This window comes from Schistocerca piceifrons, chromosome 2, assembly GCF_021461385.2.
Source record: "Schistocerca piceifrons isolate TAMUIC-IGC-003096 chromosome 2, iqSchPice1.1, whole genome shotgun sequence".
In the NCBI taxonomy this organism is placed as follows: Eukaryota; Metazoa; Arthropoda; class Insecta; order Orthoptera; family Acrididae; genus Schistocerca; species Schistocerca piceifrons.
In genome coordinates, this window is record NC_060139.1 from 830,199,181 (window position 1) to 830,210,724 (window position 11,544).

The following is an 11,544-nucleotide window of genomic DNA, read 5'->3' on the forward strand; positions in this document are numbered from 1 at the left end:
GACGTCGCCGGAACTCGCGCCAAGTCGCAAGTGCTTCTGTACCAGTGTCAGTTCACATTGCACGAGACAGTCGCTCTTGTCGTCGGCAGGACAATAAACTTTTTGTAGATTTGGACATTCATGGCCACGTGATAGCATTCCAGCTCGATACCGGAGCTGCTGTTTCACTGATCAATCACGACACGTACAAACAACTGGGCAAACCTCCGTTGCGTGCCGCAAATGTTAAGTTAAATAGTTATTCAGGTCAGAATATCCCTGTGTTAGGACAGTGCAGCCTTCTTGCAACATATAAGGGACAAACAAAACTTGTGTCATTTTACGTTCTTCGTTCTTCTACTGCAGTGAACTTGTTTGGTTTAGATTTATTTCAGTTGTTTAACATGTCTATAGTAAATCAGGTCCTATCAGTGAATCAGACTGTGCCTTCAGACAGTGTTTCTCGTCTGTGTGAAGAATTTGCAGACATTTTTGCACCGGGCCTTGGTTGCGCTAAGAACTATGAAGCACATTTGGAACTGAAAGTAAACGCGCAACCGAAATTTTTCCGAACGCGCAATGTTCCTCACGCCTTGCGTGATGAGGTCGCAAGAACACTACACGATTTAGAATCACAAGGTGTGAGTGAATGTGCGCAATGCCTCTTCCATTTCAGCTCCGCTTCATCGCTTACGTCGTACAGGTGTTCCGTTCGTCTGGACGACGGAATGCGACCGCGCTTTTCGCCAGTTGAAATCGGCGTTGCTTTCAAATACTTGCCTTACGCCCCAGAAACCCCTTTTGTTGATGGTAGATGCATCGGATTTCGGGATCGGTGCTGTGCTTGCGCACAAAGATGGGTCGCATGATCGCCCTATTGCCTTTGCGTCCAAATTGCTCTCGTCTGCGCAAAGAAATTACTCGCAGATAGAGACAGAAGCTTTGGCTCTCGTCTTTGGTGTTACTAAGTTCCATGATTTCTTGTATGGTCGTCACTTTACCATCATCACAGACTACAAACCTTTGACGTCGCTTTTTCATCCGAACAAGCCTGTACTTCCGCGTACAGCGCAGAAATTCATTCGCTGGTCTATTTTCCTCTCGCAGTACCGCTACGATATCTCGTATCGGTCCACTGCTAAGCACGGAAACGCCGATGCGTTGTCCCGTTTGCCTGTTGCTGAGGATAGAGCATTCGATTCTTCCGAACTTGCTTGCCTGTTCATTGATTCGGAAACCGATGAAGTGGTCGAATCGTTTCCGATTGATTTTCGTCCTGTAGCTACAGCCACAGCTGCTGACCCGGTCCTTGCTACCGTTTTGCGTTTTGTTGCTACGCAATGGCCTTTGTCAAAGTCTCGGATCGAGGATCCGTTGGTTCGCCGATTTTTTGCTCACAAGGAGAGACTTTTTGTTCTACGTGGTGTTTTGTTGTTGCGTTCTGATAATGATCAGTCCAGAGTCGTGGTCCCACGTTCGTTACAGTCCTCTGTTTTACGGCTTCTTCACCAAGGACATTGGGGTATAGTGCGAACGAAACAACTTGCTCGTCAGCACTGTACTTGGTTCGGAATCGATGCTGCGATTACGAAAATGTGTTCTTCTTGCATGGCGTGTGCCGAACAACAATCCGCACCGCCGCGGAAAGTCTTTGCATGGCCAAAAGCCACTTCCCCTTGGCAACGCTTGCACATCGATTTTGCTGGTCCATTCTGGAATGCTCGATGGTTGGTTCTGGTAGATGCCTTCAGTAATTTTCCTTTTGTTGTCCGGATGTCTTCCACGACGTCAACTGCCACCATCCAAGCGTTGTCTGCTATCTTTTGCATTGAATGTCTTCCGCAGACATTGTTTCCGAGAATGGCCCACAATTCATGTCCGCAGAATTTCAGTCATTCTGCCAGGCCAATGGTATTCAACATCTGACATCCGCGCCGTTTTCGCCTCAGTCAAACGGTGCCGCTGAACGATTGGTCCGGACTTTCAAGTCACAGATGTTGAAGTTGAAAGAGTCGCATTCTCGGGAGGACGCGTTGTTGCTCTTTTTGTCGTCGTATCGCTCTCAGCCTCGAGGTGGTCGCTCGCCGGCTGAGTTGCTCCACGGTCGTCCTCATCGCACCTTGATGTCTTTGCTGCACCCGCCGCATCAGGTTCCTGTGCAGCGGCAGACTTCTGCTTTTGCTCCAAGCGACGTTGTATTCTACCGCAACTATCGAGGTTCACGGCGTTGGCTCGCAGGGCGCATTCTTCGCTGCCTCGGCCGCGCGATGTAGTTGGTTTTGGGGGCCTCTGGTGAGGTGCGTCGGCATCTCAATCAGCTACGCCTCTGTCGTCGCACGGGTTCTGCCGCTCCCCGTTTGCTTTCAGCGACGGTGCCGTCCGGTCAGCGCCCAGGGGACCCATCTACTGGCTCGCCTCATCCCCAGGTGTTACCGACGATGCCTTCCATTTTGCCCCATGGCGACGCGCCGCCGCCGCCTCCGCCGCCGCCGCTTGTCCTCCAGCCGGCGCCGCCCGCAGTGGACGCTTCGCTGCAGCCGCCAAGCGCTTCCCTGGGTCATGCGCCGCCGATCGCTTCCCGTGACCAGCTGTCCTCCGCCATGGAACTCTTGCCCGCTCCGGACCACATGACGTCATCGCGCGTCGGGTACCCCGACGCAATGGAGGTCGACCCTTCGGCCCCTCCTGTCTCTTTCCGGGCGCATACACCGCATGTTGACGTGCACCCTGGACTAGGTTTTCAGGCGTTTCCTAGATCCCCTCGGACCGAATGGCCGGGTGCGGGTGGCACAGCCTCGCCTGTTGTTAGGCTCCCCACCTCATCGCATACGTCAACATGGGGTCCTCCCCACGGCGGGCGGGAGCCTTATAACACGACCGTTCGCCGATTTGTGGGGGAGGAATGTGGTGTCTCCGCCAGACACCACACTTGCTAGGTGGTAGCTTTAAATCGGCCGCGGTCCATTAGTACATGTCGGACCCGCGTGTCGCCACTGTGTGATCGCAGACCGAGCGCCACCACAAGGCAGGTCTCGAGATACGGACTAGCACTCGCCCCAGTTGTACGGACGACTTTGCTAGCGACTACATGGACGAAGCATTGCTCATTAGCCGAGCCAATAGAATAGCCTTCAGCTAAGTCAATGGCTACGACCTAGCAAGGCGCCATTAGTAACATTGCATGTATCTAAAGAGTCTCACTTGTATCGCCACAATCTCCAGATGTACCAAAAGGATGTATTAAAGTTAAATGTTACAGAAGCTACGTACTTTTCTTTATAGCATTCATTACGTATCCTGTTTCATTACGTACCCTGCTTTGGCTTAGCGCGTGCCTTTCGGCTTCCTCTCATTGTGTCTAGGCTGTCTTGTCTAGACACAACACCCTGAGCGGAGAAAATCTCCGACCCAGCCGGGAATCGAATCCGGGTACTTAGGATTGACATTCTGTCGCGCTGACCACTCAGCTACCGGGGGTCGACTTACTGTACTGAAGAAGGAGATTGTGTAATGATGTAAACATAGATTCGAAGGTAGCAACAGAGCATTGCCAACACCACTCATCTGTATGAATCTTAGCGATCTTGTAAGTAGAAAATTTGTTCTATGTTCTTTGTTGAAAATAAAACTTCAATCTTTGAAAATGTGAGATACGTGCAGTTTGTTGTTGTAGGATAGGAGCTGTGCTACCACTTGCGTGCACGGCCTCTCCGTAATTCAGGTCTAGAAAGCCCGCTATGGCAGTGCTCGGTGAATGGAAAGCTGCGGCCGCTGACCCCAAGTCTCTAGCGGCAGCGCCATGTGGCGAACCCGCCGAGGCACAAAAGCTGGAAACACGCCCCACCCACCCACCACCCACACAGCCAGCGGCTCCCGCGCCGACTTGCGTGCTCCAAATTGGCCCCTGACCTCGCGGGGAGAGGGAGCCCACCGCCTAGGGCCGGGTCACTCGCTCCAACCTCTGTACATGCCCGCACCAGCTCTGGTCAGCGGAGTCTGCAGCCGTACAGGACCACCGGTCGTTTTCACAACACTTACCTTCAAATTTAGTGTCATTTATTTAACCTGATCGGATTATGGCCTTCAGGCTCTCTCCTACATCGAATCAGGGTTTCATACACATAGTATTTGTTTACATCATAGTTCATTCAGAAATTATAATTTTAGTGTGGTAAATGCCAATAGAATGCAACTAACAGAATTAAAAATGATTAGAATGTATGTACAGACAATGTGAATGTACTGACTAAAAATTAATATCGTTAATACTAGTAGTACTACTACTGCTGCTATCATTAATAATAATAATAATAATAAGAAGAAGAAGAAGAAGAAGAAGAAGAAGAATAGTTATTGTGCGACGCAAGAAGCAGTGGGAGTGGAAATTCGCTGGCGGTTGGATGAGCGTAAATCCTCAACAATCTTTAAGTACATTACACTACTAACTCAGCAAATCCGAGCGCTTGGACAAGGTGAATTAAGTAAGCTATCCAGCGCTCAATTTACCAAAATTTATCTTAATGGTTCAAATGGCTCTGAGCACTATGGGACTTAACTTCTGAGGTCATCAGTCCCCTAGAACTTAGAACTGCTTAGACCTAACCAACCTAAGGACATCATACACATCCATGCCCGAGGCAGGATTCGAACCTGCGACCGTAGCGGCAGCGCGGTTACTTTAATATTAACACAATTCACTGAGGTGACAAGTCATGGGATACCTTCAAATATCGTGTCGCTGGAAGTCCCCTGCAGAAATATCGAGCCATGCTACCTCTATATGCGCCCATATTGCCTAACTGTTGCCGCTTACCTCTCGATTTTGTCCCATGAATGTTCGATGGGATTCAAGTCGGGCGATCTGGGGCCCAAAAAATTTGCTCGAATTGCGTACAATGTTATTCAAACCAATCGCGAACTATTGGGACCCACTGACATGTTTTAGAACATGATGTCCATGAATGGCTGAAAATGGTCCCCAAGTAGCCGAACACAAGCATATCCAGCCAATGATCGGTTCAACTGGACCTGAGGACCCAGTCCATTCCATGTCAGCGCATCCCACACCATTATGGAGCCACCATCAACTTGCACAGTGCCTTGTCGACAACTTGCGTCCATGTCTTCGTGGGGTCTGCGGCACACTCGAACCCTACCGTCAGCACTTACCAACTGAAATCGGGGCTTATCTGGCAAGCTCTTGACACTGTGGATCTCGGAATATTGAATTTCCTAACGATTTCAGGAATGGAATGTGGCATGTGTCTAGCTACAATTACCATTCCGCTTTCGAAGTCTTAATTCCCGTCGTGCGGTCACAATCACGCTGGAAACCGTTTCACATGACGCACCTGAGGACAAGTGACATCTCCGACAATGTAAGGCCGTCTTGTACCTTGGATACGAGACAGTACCGCCATATGTATGTGTGCATGTTGCTAGCCCATAACTTTTACCTCAAGGTACAGCACGTGGTAAAATCATCTGCTCCTTGGAATAGCTTCAGCTTTACAAAAAGGGGTCACATAACATTATGCCATAAATACTGGCACAACTGTAAAAGGATGACAAGAAAGACAGCAATGATTAGAACTTAGTCCACAATGCGATGTCCCAAAATACTCCCCATCAAAAGTTGACAACCTAAACTAATACTCTACACTAAGAAAAAATAAAAGAAAAGAAAAAAAAACAGGGTATAAATAACAAGCCGCAAAATGTTCCTGTGGACCCCGTGTATACGTACATTTACAGACGACCGCGCCTATAACTTTGACGCTCTGTAGTCTCGTTGGATGATGTTTCCGGACATGGGTTCCTATTCAAAATGCGATGTACTCACTCCCCTCTACAAGTCCTAGAAATCTGTAACGGGAATTTCCGACCACCCTATATAACTCCGACAAACGTTTCATCAAACTAATTCCACTTATGCACACCAATTATTTACAGAATCACACACTCAGTCATTCAAGTGAATAATATGAGTCTGGGAGTATCCCGATCCCGTTCCCACAAATGAACCGTGTGTCATCGTGACGGGACAACCCTATTTACAGTTGCAGTGTACTCTATATTTCATGACCTCTCGATACAGAGATTACCTAGTGCACCGCGTGTGAAGCTGCGACAACGCCCTCAATAAGGCGCCTCTTATAATCTTCGATCGTTGGAGCCTTTGAGGCACAAACTTAACTCACCTCTGGGTGGCACCTACATCTCGGATCTCAGCCACACAAACTCAGCTTTCAACGTTTTTGGTCGGAGGTGTTATCTCTAAAGAAGTCTCCGCTGCGTAATCAGGCGTGTCGTAATCTTTGTGACTGTACGTAATTACTTCATATGGATTTCAGCCTTTCAGCCAGTAGATGAAACTGATTGTATCCATATAAAGTAACTTGAGATCGGAGAATTTTCGCTTAGCAAAGTCATAGTGAAAGAGGTACATGTGGAATCTGAAGTGGTCGAAAACACACACACCGATATAGACAGGTTTCGTGTGCTGCACTGAAACCTCACTCATATCCTCACTAACTAACCATTCATTAAAGATAGAGGCCCGTTTTAAATTTGGCCTGACGACTTAATCTCTTGAGCCATAACGCCTATTCTACCGGTAGAGTAAATGAACTTCGCGGTATTCTCTAATATTCTTCATGGTTTTTCCGAGAATAGAATTATTCATCATTTGTATAAGTCTTTTTCAAAATCTCTCGTCGCAAGAGCACTCTGCACGTTATTCAAATCAATGTACTCCTTCAACTGGGAACGCTGCTTGCAGGAGATTCCACGGGTGATTTTAACAATGTTTATCCCCAACCTCAGACAATGATAGAGGTCTCTGTAGTGAATTATGTGTGTCCTCCAGAGTTGTCAGCAGTTTCGGTATGGAACCGTTTCGCAGGACTAGGCGCTACGAGCACAAACACAAGTTTGGTGTGATATTCCAGTTCTACTTCCAAGAACATATCCTTCACCGGCATCTTAGGCCACATCGAGGGTGTCTTTTTCCTCCAGTCCGTCGATTTCCTTTCTGGACAGCCATCTGAACCCTCCAGATGGTAGATTTTGTCGCACGATTTGCACATACAGTTTGTTTACATCCAAGTGAAGGATGTAACTGAAATCGTATGACCGTCTGTGCTCCCGCCCACTGATTCGCGGGTCATTCGCCTTGGCGTACCTGTGCACACACTGGCAAAATCCCACACGGTTCTCGCGTTCGATGAAGAGCAGCATGAAGTCTAGTTTTTTTAAAAAAGATTGTTTGCTTCAAAGGAATCATGGTAATGAAATAAATAAATAAACATAGTGAATTGAGAGAAAATTGAAAACTGCGCGAACGTGTGCTACTAGCTATATAAATGAAGTGTTAAGAACTTCTCTTCGAGGCCTAGCTATTCTGCCTTTAAAAAGTTCACTGGCATGATATTTAACTGTCAGTAAAAAAAATTACACAAAAAAGTTGGAAGAAAGAAATATGGTCACATATTTTGTAAAATTATTTGTCTAAAAGTAAGAAATAATCCAGATGAGACAAACATTTAACACATTTGTATGATGCTCGGAATCATACAGCAAATGAGGTGCTAATTGACAATATAAAATATAACGATTAATTTTGAATTTTAAAGAGTACTACAGTACTTTTGTCTAGTGGATTACGTCGATAGTGCAGTCTCATTTGATGTACATGACTTCTAGCATCATGCAAAGGCACATCAGTAGTTTCTATAATGTATTTTGTTTGTTCCTTTCTTTTAGACGATTATTTCACAAAACAGTTGAGTTTTCTTTTCTCAATTTGTTTTTGCTCACAACGTTCAGTGGATCTAACACTCACTTCAGAAGCAACTATTTCACTAGCTTGGTAAGCTCCGTTCTGTTAACAGGATGGAGGTCACCAGGTTATCGAAGTTCTGTTAACAGGAAGGTAAGGAAACGTCTAGAACGAGAATGGTAAGGTCGGAGAACAGAAATAATATTAATATTATCTTGGAACAGATACATATATGTACATATACATATATCATACATATATATCACTCGCTTCCAGTTATCAACTGTCAATGAAACGTCCAGGCCTCGAATAGCCTCCAAATGAGGAAACGAAGTTACTTTCATCACGGTATAATCAGTAGGCAATGGAGGTTTCTGACAGCATCCTCTTCATCACCTGATCTCAGTAACTGTTTCTCGTCAGTCGCTTTTGTCCTTACTTAACTTCTGCGAAAGTTTTAAGGGTTTTACTTAAAGAGCTATGTGTGTTGTTGAAACATGTGTACTACCTTTTATCTTTTTTGTCTTATGGTCCCAACTATAACTATCAAAAGTTGGGTTTGTTCATAAGAGAATGCGAAGAATTTGTCCAAGAAAGCTGCACTTTTATCAGGCAAAATTACGGAGTCTGTGCTTATTAATTTTACGAAATAGCAGTGCCTGTGTTACGGAGTCTGTGCTTATTAATTTTACGAAATAGCAGTGCCTGTGTTATTGAGAAGTACGATGCATTTTTCCTACGGACATGCACTCCTGTCGAAGGAAAATTGCACCATACTTCCGCTATTTCTATTTATTCGCCAATACCAAGTTCTCGACTCAATAAATACGTCCTTCCTGGACGGGAATATACATAATGTACAAGGGCAGGTTAAGACACATGGACGACGACGTACTGAAATTTGGGTCTGGCCGTGATTCGTGCACGGATAGCCGAAGCTGTTAAGGCGACCAGTCGCATGAAACGGGAAATCTAGGTTGGAGTCCACATCTGGAACAAATTTTCATTGCCGTTATTACACTCTACAGCAGAAAACAAATTTTTTTTTTATTTCTCGTTTTTCGCGGACGTGCATCCTGAGTTAATTGTCCTTTGTCCACTTTCAATAAAAGGTTTCCACCCTTCGATCTGCAATTGTTGTCCGACGCAGTTTTTAATTCTCGGATTTCTGTTTTACAGCTCTCCCTTTTTCTCCCTAACAACGAAGAACACTTCACATATCTTAAAAGCGAAGGAGTAATATAGATACTTTTCCATGAGCATATACGACTACTGTCTATATGAAATTGCAGGAGGACATCTCTTATCTTTGTTAAAAACAAATGCAGAACGGCTGCATAAAATGGGATTCCTCAAATACTTTCTCGCCTCCCTCCCCCCCCACCCTTCATTCTGTTGTCTGTAAATTAATTTAAAAACGGACAAGATTGTAAACTAAAACTAGACTTTCTGTTGGTGAACAGAAAACTTTGATTTTAAGTATGCCTTTACATACGCAGTATTATATGTGTTGAAGATGTGTAAGTTGTAAATGATTCCAGCAGAATGATACCAACAGAACGATACAAAAAGTTACAGGGCAACAGCTGGTATCGGGGAAGTAGTAACCTGATTGAATAAGGATTCCAACATGTGTATTTTGAAATCCAGCAAAAAGAGAGAAAGTATAACATAATTCTTAGTTCTGTTCGATCATGTGAATTATATCTTCACTGTGCGTGACACGACGGTTGAAAATATTTGTCAGAAGTGGGATTCGAACCCACGCCCACAGAAGTGGACTGCGACCTGAACGCAGCGCCTTAGACCACTTTTTTTAAATATAAAAACATTTATTAAAAAAAATCAATGTTACACATTCCATATACATACTAGGTTCATGTACTAACCATAGACACTTGTTATACATGAAGTTATTTAAACAAAAACCATTTGATCATTTCAGTTATGCTGATGTTAAAGAAAGACAACAGAAGATTGTGTTGCTCCCTGAATTACCAGAAGGAATTAAGTTAAACATCAAGAAAAGTTTTTTTGAAGACATTCAAACTTGAACATGAAGAAATAACATCAGCACTTTGAATTACATGATCTCCAGTCTTTACAGACGCATAAATAGTTCTTTATGATGGATATCAGCAAGTTAGTGGGATAATTTGAAAAATAAAACAATTTAATAATGATATTAGACAATTTCTGAAATACTTGAGAATGGCGGAAAGGAGATATATAATAAAGTTGACTAGCCTTCCAACTACACTTTCTGGACATTAATTGAATGTTAAGTATCTGAAGTGATCAGACCTATATAATAAGTCTTTCACTGCCAACCTGACTTGCATATCACAGTGCAAAAATGAACAAGGCAATGTGCCAGCCATTAAATATTACTTTATCAGATAGAATCTTATGGTTTTAACCAATCGATAAGGACCTTTCCATAAAAACTGTCTATTTGCAGATTTCTAATATAAGTCAATAATGCACCTTTAATGTTTTGTGTTTTGACACTATTAGACACACAATCTCGCTGTCACATAAGTTCAGTACATTAGCTTATAAATTTCAAAAACTGCTCTCTGAAGTAGAAAAAGCACACACCAAAAATGTACTGTAAAATTTTGAATAATATCCTTAAGGTAACTGCAATACATTACTGCCAACACAGTCTTCTCTTTTATATTAACCAATGCCGATTCTTTCAAATACAATTTTTAACATATTACGGAACTTTTTCTTGTGATTCGAGTACCTTCTAATTTTGTCGAATTCACACAGCATGTGTACCTTGAACTCTATGATGCTATCGGATCCTAATTTGTTAAGGGCTTAATTACCAAAATTTTCCAGCAACCAGTACACAGCGTTATTTTTTGCTTCTGGGAAATAGCGTGCTTCAGGCCTGTGTATCAGTGACAGCGATATATACTCAGGGGATGTTCTTGTAATCAGAGCTATTTGCTCCCGGATCCACTTCCAACTATTCATGTGACCACTGCAAGTATATCTATGAGTTATTGTGTCAACTAGATGGCATTTTTGACATAAATTTGTTTCACAGAGTCCGATTGCGTGCAGTCTTTCATTTTTGCTAACTATGTTGTTAATTGACTTGTACCATGACGTTTTTATATTAGACGTGAGCACATTAGAACTAATGTTTTTCCAAATCTCAGTCCACTCAATGTTTGGAAACTGTTGTATTGGGGAGGTAGTAACCTGATTGAATAAGAATTCCAACATGTGTATTTCGAAAGCCAGCAAAAAGAGAGAAAGTATGACATAATTCTTAGTTCTGTTATATCATGTGAATTATATCTTCACTGTGCGTGACACGACTGTTGAAAATATTTGTCAGAAGTGGGATTCGAACCCACGCCCACAGAAGTGGACTGCGACCTGAACGCAGCGCCTTAGACCGCTCGGCCATCCTGACTACAGGCTGTATATGATACGGTTGCGAGTATCGACGTACGTGGCTGCCCCCACTTCTACGCATGCTCCACACGTGCCAAGTTCCACCGGCGCGGCGCCAAGTGTGTCAATGCGGAGTGACGTCACAGCCCCCCCACCCGTCGGTCCCGCTCACACGCTTCGCTCTTCGCTTTCGCTCGCCGACGTAATGACGCATCTGGACCAACAGTGCAAGTTCAAGGAGAATACTAGGGGATACAGAACAAGAAATCACTATAATTGCGTGGCCACCAAGGCTGTCGATTCTGCGGCTTAACGAAATGTACAACGTTGTTACTGTTTCAACGAGTGGATTTTGTGCGCTGCAGCTG

General features: G+C 44.3%; 1 non-coding gene across 1 annotated transcript; it reads right to left on the reverse strand.

Annotated features, from left to right (window-relative positions):
• Nucleotides 1–11,111: 11,111 nt before the first annotated feature.
• Trnal-cag lies at nucleotides 11,112–11,195 on the reverse strand. The gene has a single exon. It is a non-coding gene; the product is annotated as a tRNA-Leu (tRNA).
• Between the last annotated feature and the right edge of the window lie 349 nt (nucleotides 11,196–11,544).